Below are 16946 nucleotides of genomic sequence, written 5' to 3'. Positions count from 1 at the left end.
TGGTTGTTGTCTTTTGTTCCTGAAGAGGACCAAACTGACATCATTATATTAGAGTCAAGTTACAGTGTGTCCAACCATGGTTGATCAAAGGAGTATGAGCCCAGGATGTTCTACCACAGCTTAGGCACAAATAGTTTATGGGAGCAATTGGGGTAGATTCTCCAAATCTGTGCATCTCATTTTTCTTTTGAGCTACTTCAATTCTGTTTCGGCTTCTGTGCTTCTGTGCTCATAAAGCACAGTTCCTGCTCTGATGAGGGCATGCCATGCTGGGTGGTCCTGTGCCAGTGTCTCCTATGTCACACAATCAATTCCAAAGTTCTTAAGAGAGGAAGTTGAGAGTGTCTTTGTATGGCCTTTTCTGACCAATTTGTGAGTCCTTGCTTGCCCTGTGTGAATTCTCCACAAAATAGTCCTTTTGACTTTCGAACAATGTAGCCAGCCTATCAGAGTTGCACTCTGAGATTCTGTGTGTGTGTGTATACATATGCATATCCACACAGACACACACACACATATAAATATCTGTTTCCTGCATCTCTTCAAAACCAAATACTTATCTGAGAAATCTCATGTAAGGGATTTTCCTCCATTTGATCACGTCCTTTCTTATCTAAGATGCATTGATTTTGCTTGTACAAAAGTATTTCAGTTCCATGCAATCAAGATTATCTATTTTATCATTTATAATTGCCTCTATTCTTTGTTTGGTTAAGACTACTTTTTCTACTCATACCTGTGAAAGGTATATGATCTTTCTTGTACTTTTTTTTACTCAAAAAGAGAGTTCTTTTCTAATCAATTTCTGTACTGGTATTTATTAAGCACTGGATTATTGAATTCTCTTATTTCTGATTCTTCCTTCATCCCTGACTTTTTGCATTATAGACTTTGATATCCTAAATGGTTCTCAAATTTTAATTATTTATTGAGGTTTAAAATGATTAAATAGAAATACTAGTGATTTTTCTGGATTTATTTTATAGATTCTTATTAGTAATATTTGTTCCAAAAACCTAGATGCATACCACCTTTAGTCACACCATACAAGTGAGCAATGGATTTTCCTTGTTTATACTTAGAAAAAGATTATATGTGAAAAAGGGAGAAGGGAAGAATCCTAACTGGAGGAAAAATAGCTTCTATGAATACACACTTCTGTGGCTATATGTGGGAGCTTCAGACTTCTATCTCTCCTGTCTCTTCCTCCTCTAAGAATGTGCAAAAAACATGGTAGGGACAGACTAGCCAGTGTGACATCATTTCTAAATTTCATGTGGCCATCACAGCAACCCACCACAATCCCAGAAGAACAGGAGAATCAATGTGTAGAGATCAGAGCTAGCTCAATCCTGCCAGTGGCACTTCCTCATGCCTGGTGCAAATATGCAAGACAAATGACTCTTTTCAGAATTTCGGTGCCAGGAGGTCTCCAAAGGCAAACTCAAGCAGATGTCACCAAACCAGTTGATTCTGGCTTAAGATCTGCTTGAGTCTTCCAAAGAAATACTTTAAGGGGAGGGAACCTGGATTACATTTTCATGATGGACTCCCTGCCAAAGTTTACATCTGAAAGATAAAGTAAATTTGAATAGGGTAACTGCTTCAGTTATTTTTACTGAAACTCCTTAGAATAATTCTCTCTGAGACAGATAAATATACAAAAACAGTTACTATATTCAAAGGACTTAAAATCAAATAGAAGTTTTAGAATGTAAACCAAGAGGTACATAAATGATACATAGAGAATAGAAAGAAGATAACCTTAGAGGTTATCTTTAATCAGATGGGAATAGGGGGAACCTGCAGAAGGTAGGACTTTATCTCTTAAAAATAATTTCACTCGAGGAGCCAAGACGGCGGAGTAGAAAGACACACATATGCTAGCTCTGAACCCACAGCCCATAAAATATCTGTAAAGAAGAGCTCCCAACAAATTTAGGAGCAGCAGAAGCCACAGAACCACAGAGTGGACAAGATTTCTATTCCAGTGAGACCTGAAAACCTGATGCGAAAGGTCCCTCGCACACCAGACCCAGAGCAGAGCCCAGTTCAGCCTTGGCTGTGGGCACCGAGAAGAGCAGATCCGAGCAGGCTTCAGGGACAAAATCTCCAGCAGTTGCACAGGTCCTTCCACCCACAGGTGACAAGGGTCAGTGAGAGGGTCTCTTTGGCTGGTTGAGAGGGGAGTGGGGTATCCCCACAACTCAGGCCCCCTTGGGAGGCAGCAGAGGGGGTGGCAGTGGACAAGGGCTCCCAAAGCAGGCAGGAGCTCAGATCCATTGTTGAAGGTCTCAGCATAAACCCCCTGAGGGAACCGAGTCCCTTCTGGCGGCCCTGCCCCCACCTGAGCAGCTGAACTTAATCTCACACTGAATAGCAGCCCTTCCCCCTCCCAAATCCCTGAGGCTGGGAAGCAGCATTTGAATCTCAGACCCCAAGAGCTGGCTGGGTGGATCTGGAGGCAAGGTGGGGGTGGAGAGGACACTCAGAAGTCAAGTTACTTGCTGGGAAAATGCCCAGAAAAGGGAAAAAAAAAAACAAGACCACAGGAGGCTACTTTCTTGGTGAACAGCTATCTCCTCCCTTCCTTTCTGATGAGGAAGAACAATGCTTACCATCAGGGAAAGACACAGAAGTCAAGGCTTCTGTATCCCACACATCCAAAATAAATATGCCATGGGCTCAGGCCATGGAAGAGCTCAAAAAGGATTTTGAAAATCAAGTTAGAGACGTGAAGGAAAAACTGCGAAGAGAAATGAGAGAGATGAAAAAAAAGCATGAAAAACAGGTCAACACCTTGCTAAAGGAGACCCAAAAAAAATGCTGAAGAAAATAACACCTTGAAAAACAGGCTAACTCAATTGGCAAAAGAGGTTCAAAAAGCCAATGAGGAGAAGAATGCTTTCAAAAGCAGAATTAGCCAAATGGAAAAGGAGGTTCAAAAGCTCACTGAAGAAAATAGTTCTTTCAAAATTAGAATGGAACAGATGGAGGCTAATGACTTTATGAGAAACCAAGAAATCACAAAACAAAACCAAAAGAATGAAAAAATGGAAGATAATGTGAAATATCTCATTGGAAAAACAACTGACCTGGAAAATAGATCCAGGACAGACAATTTAAAAATTATGGGACTACCTGAAAGCCATGATCAAAAAAAAAGAGCCTAGACATCATCTTTCATGAAATTCTCAAGGAAAACTGCCCTGAGATTCTAGAACCATAGGGCGAAATAAGTATTCAAGGAATCCACCAATCATCACCTTAAAGGGATCCAAAAAGAGAAACTCCTAGGAACATTGTGGCCAAATTCCAGAGTTCCCTGGTCAAGGAGAAAATATTGAAAGCAGCTAGAAAGGAACAATTCAAGTATTGTGGAAATACAATCAGGATAACACAAGATCTAGCAGCTTCTACATTAAGGGATCGAAGGGCATGGAATACCATATTCCAGAAGTCAAAGGAACTAGGACTAAAACCAAGAATCAACTACCCAGCAAAACTGAGTATAATACTTCAGGGGAAAATATGGTCTTTCAAAGCAATTGGGGACTTTCAAGCACTCTTGATGAAAAGACCAGAGATGAAAAGAAAATTTGACTTTCAAACACAAGAATGAAGAGAAGCATGAAAAGGTAAACATCAAAGAGAAGTCATAAGGGACTTACTAAAGTTGAACTGTTTACATTCCTACATGGAAAGACAATATTTGTAACTCTTGAAACTTTTTTCAGTATCTAGGTAGTTGGTGGGATTACATACACACACAAACACACACACACACACTCACACACACACACACATAGAGAGAGAGCACAGGGTGAATTGAATAGGATGGGATCATATCTTAAAATAATGAAATTAAGCAGTGAGAGAATAAAAGGAATAAAATGCACACTCATTTTGGTATGAAAACCTATCTTACAATACAGGATAGTGGGGGAGAAGGTGATAAGCAGGGTGGGGGGATGATGGAAGGGAAGCCAGTGGGAGGAGGGAGTACTCTTGGGGATGGATAGGATCAAAAGAGAGAATAGAAGCAATGGGGGGCAGGATAAGATGGAGGGAAATATAGTTAGTCTTACACAACACGACTATTATGGAAGTCATTTGCAAAACTACAGAGATATGGCCTATATTGAATTGCTTGCCTTCCCAAATGGAATGGGTGGGGAAGGAGGGATGAAGAGAAGCTGGAACTCAAAGTTTCAGGAACAACTGTTGAGTATTGTTCTTGCAACTAGGAAATAAGAAATACAGGTAATGGGGTATAGAAATTTATCTTGCCCTTCAGGACACAAGAGAAGATGGGGATAAGGGAAGAGAGGGATGTTAGAAGGGAGGATAGATTGGTGATAGGGGTAATTAGAATGCTCAGTGTTTTGGGGTGTGGGGAGAGGAGAAATGGGGAGAAATTTTGCAACCCAAAATTTTGTGGAAATGAATGTTGAAAACTTAAATAAATAAATTTAAATTAAAAAAAAGAGGACCATGACATCTGAGAAATGATGACATCACTTAAAAAAATTGATTCCCTAGGAACCAGACAAACCACAAACCCCCTCTGAGTTACAGTTCCCACTGGATCCCATGCTCCAGTTCTGTTCCAAAAATGAGCTGAGACCCTTACCCCGGAGCTCCTGGAGATGTACTGAGAACCAATCCTGAAGAATGTGAGTTGAGCATGTCCTGCAGATAATTTCTTATTACACTCCTATTCAAGGGAGAACTCAAACTGGGAAGGTACTAGAATTCCTGAGTGAAGACAGGACATTAATTACATAAGGCAATTTTGAGATGTATGAGAGCAGGGAGCTTGAAACACTTTATTAACCATTGTGTTCTGGTCATGAAGGGTTGTTGATTTCTTTATGCCCTGAGAGATGGTCTCATCTCCTCCCCCTCTCCATTTCCTGTAGCTGAACAGAATGAATATATTTACGTTTATCCTCCAGAAGACTGAAAGGTAGCTCATCTCAACAGATTTACACATTGTGGATGATGCACATGACAACTTGAACTTTTTAAAACCTCAGGTAAGTATGTGAATGACTTGTTGCTTTTACAAAAAGATTTTAATCCAGAGTAGTTATGTTTCCAGAAATGTTCTCCAGCCTTTTGCAGACAAACATTGAAATTGTGTTTTAGTTTCATAGCAAGGGGAAATTTTAACAGAATCATTTCCCTAGCATTAAAGCAATGAACAAAAAGCAGTTTTGTAAAGTGGAGGAGTCATTGAAAGTAACTGTTGTAAGTACATAACCTCACACTTTCTGTCACTCAGGTGCTTTATACCAAAAAGACCAATTGTTGACAGGTAATATTCAGCTGCTTTCTAATAGCTTTTGGGCGAAAACAAGATATGCAGATGGAAAGAGTCCAATATTCACAGAATATTTATAAAAAATAAATTAACATCAAGTACAGTCCTGAGATACAATCTCAGGTTACAATTTTAGCATAAGGTATATGCAGGAGCCAAAAATAAAACCTTATGAAATATTGAGCAGTACCACAATATATAACTGGCAAGAAACTCTCATCTTAGCTAATTTTGTTACTCTCTACTTCATTATACTACCTTTATGCGGGAAAAAGTGTGTGTGTGTATATACGTATACATATAAAAATACCTTTTCAAAGATTTTAGGGGATAACTTCACCCTGCCCCCTCCCCCACCACACACACCTATACAAATGTCAGCGTAGTTTCATTGATCAAAATTGATAATGAGTTATTGAATCACATGATGCCTGGTCTCTTCAAGCTGTTATATAATCTATGCTTCGGTTTGAAAGTTCACATGTCCTGGAGTTTGAACATTCTCCCCCATTTTAGGGATAGGATAACTGAGGCCTACGTAGGAGGAGAAAGCGGGGGAATGACAGAACCCAGATCCAGGTTTTTCCATTATTGCTGTTGTGTTGTGTTGTGCAGTCCTGTCTGACTCTCCCTGAACCCATGGACCAATAGCGGGTCAGGCCCTTCTATGTGTCACTATCTCTGAACGTCCGTCCAACTTCACGTCATGACTCGTAGTCCATTGTTTTCTGACGTGTCTCCCAGGCTGCCTGCAGGCCTTGGGCTATTGGTTGGGGTCCTTTGTTGCATTATTGCGCACAAGGCGTGTCTGTACCAGGTGCCCAGCTGAACCCCGCCACACTGCTGGGGAGAGGTGGACAGGCAGCAACTCGCAGTGAAGGAGGCGCCCCGGAGGCTGCTTGCTGGGCTGTGAGGAGTACCTACCTGAGCTGGCCACCGACCTGCCCCTGCCCTAGGAGGGGAGCCCATACTGACATTCCACGGGTCCAGGAGCATCAAGAGCCACGTGTCCGAGTGACGGTCTGGTACACACGATCCAAGTAGGAGGTACGTTGATACCCAAGAGGGAGCAAGACTCCCAGCCCCGATGCACCTCCCGGACCCCACCCCTGGCCCCATGGGTGCCCCTACCCCAAGTGGCCCGTTGGCCAAGCCCAACAGCTCCACACGCAGCCCCAGCAGCTTCCCTGGCAACCCCAAGCACCGCTCCAGGTGCCCCAACAGCCACATCAGCAGCCTCGGTCTCCCCAACTGATCCATTCCCCGCCACCTCCTCTGCCCATTAAGCACCAACAGACGCCTCCGCAGGCAAGTGACAGCTCCAGGTGCCCCAAGAGACCCAGGATCCCCTTAAGTCTCCTCCGAAGCCCCAGGCACCCCTTCCCCCAGCGCCAGCAGCAAACTCCGCCCCAGGTGCCCAGAGAACAGCTGCCCTACTCCCAGTATTTATTGTAAAAATTAGATGGTTAATTGGTGGCGATATGAAAGGGCCTCCATTTCTCTTTGTAAACCACTGCATTTTCAGTAACATACGGGTACTCAGAAGACACCGAAGCCTAGCCTGTCACAATAGGCCTTAGAATGTGGAACGACGGGGCTTGTAGAGACTTAAGAACACACAGAGAATGGGCTAGGAGTTGCCATAGAGAAGGGAATGTTAGAGTTGGGGAGACACCTAACGGTGAGCTATCAGAAGCAGAAGACCTCCTGCAACAGAGAAAGTAAGAGTGATCTCTCCCATGCCAGAAGAGGATGGAAAAGTTCTTTTCAATACTAGGTCACGTGATCCTAATCAGATATCAGTCATCTGGCTGTCAGCTCCAGGGATGGCCCAGGGTCCCAAACCTAGTCTGTGTCTCAGGGTGGATGTAATATGACTGTGCTAAATGCTGGGTGGGGGGAGGGAAAGAGGGAGGAGGAGTGTTCTAGAAATGAAAAAATACTCAAGGAATTTTGATATTTTCACGAATTTATTTTTTCTCTTAGAGACCCCAATGGATAGGCAGGGATAGAATAATTTTTAAAACAACAATTCAATATAATTAGGGTGTAAGAAGCAGACTTTATTTCACAAAAATTATTAACTTGGAGTCGATAATGTTAAACCTTAGGAAAAGAACGAGGAAATTCAAGAGAAAAGGTGAAAGGCCTAGAACATCCATCCATCTACAAGGATCAAAATCTTTCATTCTAAAGGCTTCCATTTAAAATCAGGTAAGTCCAGTATTATTTCTTTTCTGGGCAGGCCATTCAGAGTATTTATTTTATTAGAAAATGCTTCCTTTGATAAGATTGGAAAGGACACACAGATCTTTGTGCTTTAAATCACAGTCTTGCTAAGAACCATAAACAGCTGAAAAGAAATAATTTTCAAGAAAATACATAGACTCCAAAGTACCCAAATGGTAGTCAGTCCCAAGAGGGTGGGACCTTAGCCAAACCTGAGAACAGGTTTTATCCAGGATTTTAAGTGCCCAGGAGAAGAGACTGTCACAGTCAACAGGATATTGAAATAGAGGGATGTCACAGCTATGGAGGTTTGGAATTAATAGTGGCCTTGTAGCCCAATGAATTTTAGGGATGAACCAAGCCTCATGATATACCTAATGGGTAGCATTTGCTTTAAGGCTGCCAAAGCATTTTGCATCATGAGCTCACTTGGTCCTCACTACAACCAGCTGAATTAGCTGCTGTTCTCATTCTTCCTTTTAGAGCAGAGGACAGTGAGGTCCAGAAAGCTCAAAAGTGGCCCAGGGTCACAAACTTAGTTAAGTATCTAAGGTAAGATTGGAATGCAGCTCTTTCTGACTCTGGGCCCAGGGTTCTAAGCCCAGAGGCTCAATAGGTTCCAGTAGGAAGATCCATGGGCTGGGGTCCTAGAAAACCAGAAAACACTCAGGGCATGCCCACCATTACAAGTTTTATTTTGGGGGCATCAATTACAAGAATATGGAGGCAAGGATAGGATCATTTTAAAACCAATAACCAAACATTTATAATAAGTATACTATTTATAATAATTTCAATAAAATGCATACTGACATTGTGAAGATCTTCTGAATTAAAACTTGGGTTTGGAAACACACAAAAAAGATGATGCAGCTGAGGCCCGTAGATTCACAAAAACATTCCTCTGAGACAGAGAGAGGTGGTTTTCATCCCAGGAGTGTGTCAACTCACCTTCTTCAATATGACCAGTCACGATCCCTTGACCCCATGATGTTGTCAGTTCAATAACCAATGCTATTATTTCTGTTCTGTTTTTTAATCTGTGTACAAAAATGAATTGCATCTTCATTTTGGCATAAAATGAGGCAAGTCATAGACACATTTGTTGTCAGCTACACATGTCACCATTAATAAATACTATTTTGCTCAGAGAGAGCATGTCTCGATATACCTTTTTGTTAAATTTTGCTAAGGACATATTTATCCTAGAAGTTTTATAAAATAGGGATTTCATTCCTAAATAGTTTATGTTTTTAGGTTTACCAAACATGGGATATGAAAATTCATTCTTGATGATTCTCCCTTGTCTGGTCTGTTCTACTGATCTACTGCAGTATTTTTTTTTAATAAAGCCAAATAGGTGATACATGCTTCTTTATAATAGAATTTGAGGTCCAAACAAGTCATTCTCCCTTTTTAATTTTTTTCATTATTTCCCTTGATTTTGCAGCTCCTTACACTTAGTGAGCAATTTTGAAATCTTTCTGTTTCTATCTCTCTGTGTCTCTGTCTCTTTCTCTCTGTGTCTCTCTGTCTCTCTGTGTTTCTCTTTCTCTCTCTCTGTCTCTCTCTCCTTTACTCTCGCCTCTTCTTTCTATGGACTCTTTGACCAGTAAAACTAACCTCCTTGATGTCCTTAGACTAGACACTCCATCTCCAAGCTCTAGGCATTTTCATTTGCTGTCCCTTATACCTGGAACTCTCTCCATCCTCATCTCCATCCCAGCTTTCTTGGCTTCTTTCAGTTCCCAGTTAAAACCACATCTTCTACAAGGAACCATCCTTTATCCACCTAAATGTTAGTGCTTTTTACTCTCTTAATTATCATCAAGTTTTCTTGTAAATATGTTGTTCCTGCATAGTTTTTTGTATGTTGTCTCTGAAATTATATTGTAAGGTACTTGAGAGCAGGGACAGTCTTTCACCTTTTTTTTGTATCCCAAACACTTAACCAGTACTTGGCACATAGTTGGTGCTTTAATGAATTCTGGATTGTTGACTATCTATTTATCAAATATTTCTCACTATCTCTCTGTTCCTGTATGTAATTAGTTTTTTTTTTTTAAAGAACTCTCTTTTAGATCACAGGTACACCTAACATCATGATGCAGATATTTGTGAAGACTCTGATAGGGAAAACCATCACCCTTGATGTGGAATTGTCTGATACAATTGAATCGATCAAGGCCAAGATTCAGGATAAAGAAGGTATTCCTCCTGATCAACAAAGATTGATGTTTGCGGGCAAACAGCTAGAAGAAGGATGTACTTTGGCTGATTATAACATTCAAAAGGAGACCACCCTTCATCTTGCCCTGAGACTTCGTGGTGGTGAGAACAAAAAGAACATCGCTCCCCAGAAGAACAAATACAAGAAAAAGAACACTAAACCTGCTGTCATGAAGAGCTCTCATGTTGAGGATACTCATAAGATAAGCTACCTTCACCAGGTTGTTCTTCTGATCAATGTGGTATTGCAGTCTCTGTGGATCACCATTTTGACCTAGTTTATTGGGGCAAGTGTTGTCTCACCATCAAGCCAGGAGACAACTAACTCTAAATGTGTTCATTAAAAACATCAACAATTTTAAAAAGTCTCATCTCTAGTCTTCTTTTCACCCTTGACTTCCTCTACTTTGCTTCAACCCTTCATTCCTAAGCTTCACTCCAGGGGGTACAGGGAGTGTATCATTTCCCTCAGTATCTATGTTTGCCATAGATTCATGTGAAGCAGAAACTCCACTTTTGCCTGATTTAGATCTATTTTGAATATACCATTTCCATTTAATTATGCTAGCCTCTTGAGCATTTCCAACTCTGTGAGCAGCTGGGGTACTCATTATACAGGTCATAATTGGGATTCCAGGCCTTAACATTACCTAGGGTTAAAAATTAGCTCTTTAGTCTCTACCAAAGTCCAATATGCAGCTCACAACGATGAAGGGAGTTTCCTAGAACAAAATCCTAAGAGTACATTTTGGCTTTGTTGTTTCTGCCATAAACTCCACTTTATATATCTTGTACAGTCACTTGTAATTCCACCAGGTCACTTTGCATAGGCCATAAATCTAGGGCCTTTGCTTCTTCAAAAGCTTTACTCTGCTTAAGTCCCCAATCAAATTCATATTTTTCCTAGTAATTTTATAGGAGGGTTTCAGGATTTGTCCTAGATGTGATATGTGATGTTGCCAATATCCAAATAATGCTATAAACTTTTGGGCCTCTTTCTTACTGGTGGGGGTAGTAAAATCCAGAATCTTTTGTTGGGCTTGCAGGAGAAGCTCTCACAGTCCCTGATTCCATTGCATATGCAAAACTTTTACAATTTGGTCTGGTCCTTGAATCTTTGAATGTTCCACCTTTTGCTTTTCATATGCTCATTTAAAAGTGTCAAACTCTTCTCCACTTCTTTTACATTTTTCCCTGTATCATAATATCATCTATGTAATGGGTAAGTTGTACACCAGGTAGCTCTAATTCATCCAAATGTTCAGCCACATTCCTATGACAAATAGTGGGGCTATGCAGATATCCTTGTGGCAAGTGTGTAAAAGTATACTGTCGAGCCTTCCAAGTGAAAGCAAATTGGTCACATTGTTTCAAATATATTGGAATAGTAAAAAAAAAAAAAAAGCATTGACTAATTCAATAACTGCATAGCAAGTCCCATCACATTTCTGAATCTTTTCTGTTAAGGATAGCGTACAAGGGAGGAGTGACCTTATTCAATTGTCTATAATCCACTGTCATCCTCCATGTCCCATCTGACTTTTGTATTGGCCAGATAGGACTATTCCATCGAGTGATTCTAGGGACTGACACTCCTGCTTTGATATATTCCTTTGTAATATTGGTAATTTCATCTTGCCCACCTGGCACGTGATACTGCTTTAAAGCAATTACTTTAAAAGATTCAGGTAAGGTGATTGGGTCCATTTTTATCTTACCCACTAAAATTTTATTAATTCTTCTTTCGTACTGCAAACTGGTATCTCCCCTCAGGTAAATTTAGAGTCACACCTCTCAATATATCTATTCCAATTATGTATTCAGAAATGGGTACAATCGCCACAGTATATTCTTTCTTACATAATTGTCCAATTTTCATCATTACTTTGTCTTGTCTGACTGATATTTCAGACTCTCCTAGTCCTGTGATGGTGATAGGAGTTCCAGGTTTAAATTTTTCAGGGTTCCCATATGTAAGGAAGAGCTCCACCCCAGTATTTATTACTGTACTAGTTACAGTATTTGATCCATTTTTCCAATATATGGTCAAATTGATATGGGATCTATAATCCTGTCTGTATATTTCTTTAATCTTGGGTGGGGCTTCGTCAGCTTCCTATTCTCCCTGAAGGTGTGGTGAACTTGGATACAAGAGATCAGGAAGATCTGTAGGGGTAGTTCTTGCTTCTCTATTTTGTCTAGCATCGGTTCCCTTTCCTTGGTACATTCTGTATGGTTTATAAACTGGAAAATCATCTATGCTTCAAAAATCTACCCCTGCTCTCATTAGAGCAGCAAACAATTCTTCCTTTCTCAATTTATTCTCATTTTGAATCTGTTGTCTATTTACTCTTCTCACTCTATGAAATTTGCATTTTCTTCAGTCCCCAAAGTCACCTAACTGTGAAATCTTGTCCAGTACTTCTGAAAGAGGGTGCCACATTTCCCCAATTATTGGAGTCAAAATCAAATACTTGTAAGTAGGAGGAGCCATCTTCACTGTTATATTCCTAAGGAAAACCGTGAAGAGGGTATGTATGTCCATTTCCAAGCAGTCTTCATTACCTCCTCCTTTAATTTTCTTCTACAATGCCTAAGTCAATATCTACTGCTGTATATCATGCTTGTCTCTGATTATACATGCATTTTACCCATTCTTTTAATTATGGTTTGACAAAGTGATTACATAACATTAATTCCTCAAAAACTCTTGCATTAATGATTGACATTCTTGAAAAGTTTTTGTCACTTTCATCTCATCATAGCAAAGGCCAAATAACATTCAAAAAGCCCAATCAATTGTATTATAAATGATTTGGAAAATTTAAGAATTGGTAGGGGAAAGCAAGAATGTAACATTGATGATTTGATTAAATTTGATAAATTTAAAGATAGTCGATTTAATTAAAATAATAAATTTAATATTCTTCTTGGGACTATATTGCCATAAAATATAATAGAACACATGAACTTAATATGGTTTTTATTAGTCAGAAAAAACAATGAAACATTTTCAATTATTCTGATTTATTAGAACTAGGTATTTGATCTTATGAAGAACTAACTCATCCCAAAAGATGATGGAAAGAGTTGTATCATTCAAATAAAATATTGAAACATGACATGGATTGAAATGATTTTCTAGGCTTTGTAGATAATAATGTAAAGTTACATAATATTGCAATTCCTTTAAATCCATGAAAAAGGCTAAAAAGAGAGTTATTTTGTTGAACTGAATAGAAAAGAGGTTTCTGTTTAAGGAATATAATTTCTGTCAGATTTAATGACAATAAATTTATTGAGACTTGATTTAGGGGACTGGAATGTGATTCTATTGTCAAATCATGGTAGACTTTTAACTGCAGATCCATAGATAGAAGAGTTCTGTGTAAATCAAGGAAAGAATTTTGTGAGAATAAATTCACTTTTGGGAATTTACAATAAAGAATACTGTATTTTATTGTCATTTATGAATTATGAAATCTACGTACAAACTTATATTTGTCCGTCTTTATGCGTGTGAATATATATTGCTATATATGTGTGTGTTTTCTTTTCAGACAGTTGATTGTTAAATATTTATCAGCACAGCAAAAGACTGAGCAATTAACAGTTAATTTAAGAGCTAGCAAAAAATAATTAAGCTTGGATTATAAACAATCAAACAGTACGTGAGGATGCTATTATAGTAAATAATGGTGCTGGGATTCAAACCTTGCTCCTCTACCTCCAGTCAGTCAATAAGCATTTATGAAGTACCTACTGTGTCCTAGGCTTTGTGTTAGGCTCTGCGAACACAATGAAAGGCAAAAAAATAATCTCTGCTCTTCAAGAGTTCTCCCTCGAGTGGAAGAGACAACAAATAATCATATTCAAATGAGATCTATAAAGGATAAGAGAAATAATCAATTGTGGGAAGGCACTAGAATTAAGGGGAAATGAGATACTCTGCCAATAGAAGCTATGATTCCAAGTGCGTCTTGAAGGAAGCCTAGAAAGCCAGGAGTCAGGGATGAGGAAGGGAATTTCAGGCATGAGGAAAGTCAGTGAAAATGAACAGGTGATGGTGGCTAAGACAGCTATGCCTCAGTTGATCACAAGAGGATAAGACCGAGTTAAAAATTTCAACGATCTGCAATATCCTCTTTGGACACAAGATGTCAAGAAAGAGGGTGTTATTTTCCCCAAAGAAAATTCGTGGTTTAATAAGCTTTTCTTAAGCACCAATGAAGGGCAGAGCCTTGCTCTCAGTGTTGGGGATATAAAGATAAAATGAAAAAGCCCCTGCACTGAAGGAACTTTAGTTGTGTTAGCAGGAAGAGCTGTGGTTGATGCTAATTCTTTTACAGAAACAAATAACATCTCTGCAGGCAGGAGAAGATTGAACTGTACACAGGCTATGTTGAGTAACCAGATCTCAGAAATTCCAGAAAATTTAGCAATCAGCTTTTGGAAGCCTGAGGCAGTCTGTCTAAGCAGGCTTTAGTGAGCCACTGTTCCAGTCAGTCTTTGATTCCTTCCAGATTGAGATTAGCCATTTTCTTGTATTTCTTTTCTCCTTTTTTTCTCTTTTGAATGGACAGCATTAATACTTCACCCAGGGACCAGGTACACTTTTGGGTAAAGACTGTTGGGAAATAAAGATATTTCTACTACTGTTAATTCTTAATCTATATTATATCTCCACTGTTAGGATTAAGAGTGTAAGGGCCATTTTAATAGTGACAATTTAATCAAAATTCCTACTCATGCCACAGGACTCATCACTTAGTTCATTTCATGAATGGAGGATTTCTTTTAGGTCTCTTCTGCTTCCATTTACAACAGGTGAGTTCTCATGTGTGCCAAAATACAAAAAAAAAAAATAGAGTTTGGAAAAGGCCAGAACAGAGTAGAAGGATTTGAGCACACAGAGGCCAACTAAAACAGCAATTTGTACCCAGGGCCATGTTCTATATCTGATCTATATCTTGCCACTGGACCCAGATGGCTCCAGAGGAAAAAGTGAGGCTGCTGACTTTGCACAGCCATCCCTCACTTAAATCCAATTCACTTGCATATCCTGGCATCACTTCCATGATGTTATGGTCCTCTTCAAGAACAAAGGACAAACGGAAAACAATAGCAAAACAGGCCTCCAAATTTTCAGTGACCTACAATATTCATATTGAACCCCAGACATAACTAAAATATGGCATTTTCTCAAAACCAATTTATTATTGAATAAATATTTCTTAAACATCTAAAAGGTACCAGGAGCTGCCCTAGGGGACAGAAAGACAAAATGAGGAGGGGGGGGGCGTTGGAATGGCTTTTCTCCAGGTGGTGATCATGTTTATTAATTTCTTGGTCACCATGACGGATTTGACTTTCTGGTGCTAGGATTTGGCTTTCTCATATCTAAATAAATGTTTTTTCTCTGCCTTCTATATGGAGTCTTTTATATTTTGCAATTGAGAAATTCGCTGGCATAGTCACCACCAGTACTGTGAACATTGCCTTGGTGATATATTCGGCATCACAAACAGAATCACAAGGTATAAAATCTCTATTTGGAAGCAGAAAGGATTTAGGGGAAGAAACTAGTATCCCAGGTTGGGATGATTTAACTTTTTCGTCGCTAGCCAGAGAATGGTCCAAGAGCACTGGACCCTGTGAAAACTGGGAAGCAAAGTTACAGGAGAAGGAACCTGGAGACCTGGAAAAGTGCTTGCAAGGAATACCAATAAGACCTGGGAAGGAGGTGGCAGGGTTAAGTAGGAGTGGCTGGGTTTTATTAACAAGTTACCATATTGTTTGTATAAGCTTGGACGAGCTGTTTAAGGACAAAATTCAGATGGGAAAAGAGCTAGTTTGTGTGCTAATTCTCAGCCTTGGGGGTCTCCTTTACAAGACCCCCAGGGAGAAAGGAGGGCTGTTCAGTTAGATCAGAAGAGACTGAAGGCTGACAAAAGAAATGTACATATGACCGTTGTATGGACCCAGCCAGTGACCAAGGAAGTGAAATAATTTTAGAGGGAGAAGTTTCTCAGTCAGAAACATGCCCAATAGTAAGGTGGAAACAGGAGAACAAAGGAGGTACCTCAGTGTTCAGGGAAATAATTGAGGATTTTACTCAGCAAGAGGTCATAGAAATTTTGAGTCAGTTCACCCAAAGGATGGGAGAATTGTTAATATCTTGGATGGTGAGAATCAGTGATGAAGGAGATGGAGGATTAGCTATAGACTGAGTGGACAGTGTAAAATTTATAGGTATTAGTCAGAATCCTTTTGTACAACAAACTTTTAGAGATTACAATATGTGAGGAGGCAACAATACAACTAATCTGTTAGCTTTGGCTGCAGAAGGCTGCAGTAGGCAGTATCCTATTGACCTCATGTGGCCTAGTGGAAACTGACCCTGGTATTCACTTAGGGACTGTATAAGAAAGTTAAAAGAGGAGGTAATTAAGACTGCTATAATGAATGGAAATGCAGGTGCATACTCTGATACTCCCTTTGCAGTTTACCATGGAAATATAATAGTGAAGATGGGTCCTCCTACTTACAAGCACTTGATTTTGACTCTAATAATTGGGGAAATAGGGAACCCACTTTCAGAGGTGCTGGACAAAATACCATAGACTTAGGGGACTGGAGTAAAGACACAATTCCTAGAGAGAGAAGAGTATATAGCCAGCAGATTCAAAATCAGAATAAATTGACAAGGAGAGGATTGTTTTACTGCTCTATTGAGATCAGGGGTAGATTTTGGAAGCATAGGTGGTATTACAACTAATGAACTATACAGAATGTACCAAGAAAAAGGACTTGATACTAGACAAAATAGAGAAGTAAAACTACCCCTATAGATCCTGCTGAACCTTTGCATCCAAATTTGTTGCACCTTCAGGGAGAATCGAAAGTTGGCCAAACCCCAGCTCTGATTGAAGAAATATACAGAGAGGATTACAGATCCCATATCAGTTTGACCATATATTGGAAAAATGGATCAAATACTGTAACCAGGGCATTAGTCAACACTGGGGCAGAGACCTCACTTATATATGGAAACCTTAATAAGTTGAAACATGGAACTCCTGTCACCATCACAGGATTGGGAGGCACTGAAATATCAACCAGACAAGTAAATCTAATGATGAAAATTGGACAATTTCCTGAG

The 16946-nt window shown here is 39.6% G+C and overlaps 1 pseudogene; it reads left to right on the top strand.

Annotated features, from left to right (window-relative positions):
• The first annotated feature begins 4546 nt into the window (after positions 1-4546).
• Positions 4547-10161, top strand: LOC140515333 (ubiquitin-ribosomal protein eS31 fusion protein-like; annotated as a pseudogene).
• The last annotated feature ends 6785 nt before the right edge of the window (positions 10162-16946 follow it).

Source organism: Notamacropus eugenii, chromosome X (genome assembly GCF_028372415.1).
Source record: "Notamacropus eugenii isolate mMacEug1 chromosome X, mMacEug1.pri_v2, whole genome shotgun sequence".
Classification (NCBI taxonomy): domain Eukaryota; kingdom Metazoa; phylum Chordata; class Mammalia; order Diprotodontia; family Macropodidae; genus Notamacropus; species Notamacropus eugenii.
This window is presented reverse-complemented; position numbering and strand designations above follow the sequence as displayed.